Source organism: Macaca thibetana, chromosome 4 (genome assembly GCF_024542745.1).
Source record: "Macaca thibetana thibetana isolate TM-01 chromosome 4, ASM2454274v1, whole genome shotgun sequence".
NCBI lineage: Eukaryota > Metazoa > Chordata > Mammalia > Primates > Cercopithecidae > Macaca > Macaca thibetana.
Window position 1 is genome coordinate 110,473,826 of NC_065581.1, and position 4,974 is coordinate 110,478,799.

Below are 4,974 nucleotides of genomic sequence, written 5' to 3' on the forward strand. Positions count from 1 at the left end.
AACAATATTGATTCTTCTTATTCCTGAGCATGAAATGTTTTTCCATCTGTTTGTGTTTTCTCTGATTTCCTTCAGCAGTATTTTGTAATTCTTGTTGTAGAGATCTTTTTTCATGTTAACGTTGAAAAGTCTGATGTGTATGTGTCTTAAAGATGCTCATGTTATCTTTCAGGGACTCTGCATTTTCTGTATTTAAATGTTGGCCTTTATAGCAAGGTCAGGGAAATTTTCATAAACAGTATCCTCAAATATATTTTCCAAGTTTCTTGCTCTCTCTCTCTCTCTCCTTATAAATTGTAGCTAAATAATGTGTACATGTGGACACCAGAGAGTGGGATAATATACATCAGAGACTCAGAAACATGGGAGGCTGATTAGGGATAAGAAATTATCTAATGAGTTCAATGTTACACTAAAAGCTCAGACATCACAACTATGTCATATATCCATGTAACAAAAGTGTGGTTGTAGCTTCTATTGGCAGGGATGCCAATGAGTTTTAGATTTGGTCTCTTTATATAATCTCATTTTTCTTGGAGGTTTTATTCATTCTTTTTTTTTCTTTGTTTTTGTCTGACTGAAATAATTTGAAGAAATGGTCTTCAAGCTCTGAAATTCTTTCCTCAGCTTGGTCTATTCAGCTGTTAATACTTAAAATTGTATTATGAAATTATTTTGGTGAGTTTCCCAACTTTATCAAATCAGTTTGGTTTTTTTCTTGAAATGGTTATTTCATCTTTCAGCTCCTCTATTTTTTTTACTGGATTCCTTAGATTCCCTGCATTAGGTTTTGGCTTTCTGCTGAATCCTGATGATCTTCATTTCCATCAAGATTCTGAATTTTATGTCTGTCATTTCAGCCATTTCAGTTAAGGACTATTGCTGGAGAACTAGTGTGGCCATTTGGGGGTAAAAAGACGCTCTGGCTCTTTGAGTTTCCAGAGTTCTTGCACTGGTTCTTTCTCATCTGTATGGGCTGATGTTCCTTTAAACTTTGAAGTTGCTATCCTTTGGATGGGTTTTTTACTTTTATACTAAAAATATGGAATGCTTCACAAATTTGCATGTCATCCTTGCACAGGCACCATGCTGATCTTGTCTTATTGTCTGTGTCATTCCAATTTTAGTATAGGTGTTGCTGAAGTGAGTGTAAACATTTTTAAAATTTTAGTTTTACTTTATGTTTGTGATGCATGTGGCTCATTATATTGAGAGAAATAGGAGACAATAATATAATTTGTCAGAAATGGAAAATAGACTCAATCATGGTTTGCTCTTATCATGTCAATGTTAAAAATGTGGCATACACCTTTTATTAAATTAATTTGATTCTATTAGATTAGTAAAACAGGTAAAATATTTAAATCTAATTGGGATGCAAGCATTTGTACTTCTAATGAAGAAAAATGTACTGAATATAATCCAGGGTAAACCATTAACTTTTCATATTATTCCATTACAATTTTATATTATTTTATTGTAATAGATTTAGAAGCTACAACCACAGTTTTGTTACATGGATATATGACATAGTGTGATGTCTGAGCTTTTAATGTAACATTGAACTCATTAGATAATTTCTTATCCCTAATCAACCTCCCATGTTTCTGAGTCTCTGATGTGTATTATCCCACTCTCTGGTGTCCAATTGTACATATTATTTAGCTCCAATTTATAAGTAGAGTACCTGGTGTTTGACTTTCTGTTTCTAAGTTATCTGACTAAAGATAATGGCCTTCAGTTCCATTCATGTTGCTGCGGAAGACATGATTTCATATTTTTATGACTGAGTAGTATTCCATGGGGTGCGTGTGTGTGTGTGTGCATGTGTGTGTCTGTGTGTCTATTACATTTTCTTCTTTTAGTCTTTCATTGATGGATACTTAGGTTGATTCCATATCTTTGCTATTTTTAATAGTGCTGCAATAAATATATGAGGGCAGATATCTTTTGGATATAATGATTTCTTTTCCTTTGGGTATATATTCAGCAGTGGGATTGCTGGAATGAATGGTAGTTCTGTTTTTAGTTCTTTGAGAAATTTTCATACTGTTTTTAGTAGAGATTATATTTATGTACATTCCCAGCAATGGTATATGTTCTGCTTTCTTTGCATCCTCGCCGTTTTTTGTTTTTTTTTTTTACACTTTATTAATAGCCATTCTCAGTAGTATAAAATGGTACTTTTTTGTGGTTTTAAGTTACATTTCTCTGATGATAAGTGATGTGGAACATTTTTTCCATGTGCTTGTTAACTTCTTATGTATCTTCCTTTGGTAATTGACTGTTCATGTCCTTTGCCCAACTTTTAAGGGGTTATTGGTTTTTTCCTGTTGAGAAGTTCAAGTTCTTTGAAGATTCTGGATATTAGCCTTTTGCTGGATGCGTAGTTTGCAATTATTTTCTCCTATACTGTAGGCTGTCTGTTCACTCTGTTGATTATTTCTTTCACTGTGAAGAAGCTTTTTAGTTTAAAAATCCCATTTGTTTATTTTTGTTTTTGTTATATTTGCTTTTGAGATCTTGGTTATGAATTCTTTGCCTGGGCCAATGTCCAAAAGAGTTTTTCTTAGGTTTTCTCCTAGAATTTTTATAGTTTCAGGCCTTATGTTTAAAGCTTTACTCCATTTTGAGTTAATTTTTGTATATGGTGAGTGATATTGGTCCAGGTTCATTCCTCTGCATGGGGCTGTCAAATTTTCCCAGCACCATTTATTGTATAGGGTATCCTTTCCTCAGTGTATGTTTTTGTTGACTTTGTCAAAGATCAGTTGGCTGTAGATATGTGGCTTTTTTCTTAGTAATTTTTTATACTAAAGACGTTGACTAAATCACATGCAAAAAAGATCAGTTTATAGAATGAGTCACATGCAGTTCATATGTAATAGATCTTTTCCAATCAAAGTAATGCTTTTTAAAACTATCTGATAAATCAAGTTCATGATAACTAGTATTTGTTGAGGGCTGAAATAGTATCAAACATTGTTCTAAGCACTTTACATGAATCAAACTATTTAACTGTCATACCAACCCCAATTTGCCAATGAGAAATTAAGGCACACAGTGGTGAAGTGATTTGCTCACAAAACCAACATTTAACACCTGGCAGTCTAGCTCCAAAGCCAAAGTCTTAAATTATCTAGTCCATAAACACATTTTTATTAGAAACAATCAAGAAACATCTAACATATCCTTAATAATTACTATTGCACATTGTTTTGTATTTATCATTATAGTTGATATGGTTTAAAACACAGGGTGGGTAGTGTGCAATTTGAGCAATCATATAACTGGATCTTATGCTAAAAGAACACATTAGTAATAGAGACCTCTTATATTACAAATTTAATGACAAAGAAAAAAAATGTGTGCTGATTTAAATGCAGGTGGAATTCACATACCAGAGCCTCTATCAAGAAGTGCTGTTAACACTATTTCAGCAAACAAATTTATTTAAACGTGACACTTTCCAATATTGTAATCACTGCATCACAAGATGATTTTCCCCAAATCATGCTTCTATAAAGACACATGCACATGTATGTTTATTGCAGCACTATTCACAATAGCAAAGACTTGGAACCAACCCAAATGTCCATCAATGATAGACAGGATTAAGAAAATGTGGCACGTATACACTATGGAATGCTATGCAGCCATAAAAAAGGATGAGTTCATGTCCTTTGTAGGGACATGGATGAAGCTGGAAACCATCATTCTCAGCAAACTATCACAAAGACAGAAAACGAAACACCACATGTTCTCACTCATAGGTGGGAACTGAACAATGAGAACACTTGGACACAGGAAGGGGAACATCATACACCAGGGCCTGTTGTGGGCTGGGGGGAAGGGGGAGGGATAACATTAGGAGAAATACTTAATGTAAATGACAAGTTAATCGGTGCAGCACACCAACATGGCACATGTATACCTATGTAACAAACCTGCACGTTGTGCACATGTACCCTAGAACTTAAAGTATAATTTAAAAAATGCAATGCAAATCCAATGAATAATGGAATTTGCATTACAATTTTGGCATACATTCATCTTGTTGGAATGAATGATTTTTCTATTTTTCGAAATGTGTACAGTCATGTGTCACTTAACAAACAAGATCTGTTCTGAGAAATGTGTCATTAGGCAATTTTGTCATGTGAATGACATAGAATGTACTTACACAAACCTAGATGGTATAGCCTACTACACACCTAGGCTAAATGTTGTAGCCTATTGCCCTTAGGCTGCAAACCTCTTCAGCATACTGCTATACTGAATACTGTAGGAAATTGTAACACGGTGATGAACATTTGTATATCTAAACATATAAAAGGCATAATAAAAATACAGTATTAAAAGAAAAGAAGAAAGTGTTAATTTTTCCCCAGGGGAAAACCGTTCATGAGATATTACATGGAAAACCGAGTTAAAACTGAAGCATTCAGGCTTCTGAGATTACCAAGCAGTAAGGTGAACTGGTATACCTGCCCTCCACAAATGGTTTCAACCTCCTAGTCCCTTAACCAATTTTGTTGTTAAGTGTAGCGTAGTAATAGTCAGTGCAGATGGCTTTTTCAAGGAAAATGGGCAAAGTAACCGGAAATTCAGACAAGTTAATATAGCTTGACTTAATTTATTGCATTTTAATTAGTTTGGTACAGCATTTCTTGTTTCTTTTTCATTTTTCAAAGTTTATTTTTTTCTACCTTATAGGGAACATTTTGTTAGAGACCTACTTAGAATTCCTCTTGTAGTTCTAGTTCTTAATCTTAAAGAGAAAAAGATAGTCCAGAAGCTACATGGTCTATACGCATTATGTGATTCCTTGAGTGCCTTCTTTATTCCTCACTTTAATAAAATCTAAGTTGTTTTACATGATCTCATTTGCATTCTGCAGTCTTATTAACATTCATCATAATCACCGAGAGAAATCACCAAGATAAATCATCCCTTATTTCTTAGGTGCTTCAT

General features: G+C 33.8%; 1 pseudogene; it reads right to left on the reverse strand.

Annotated features, from left to right (window-relative positions):
- Positions 1 to 1,036: 1,036 nt before the first annotated feature.
- On the reverse strand, positions 1,037 to 1,155 carry LOC126954012 (uncharacterized; annotated as a pseudogene).
- Positions 1,156 to 4,974: the final 3,819 nt, after the last annotated feature.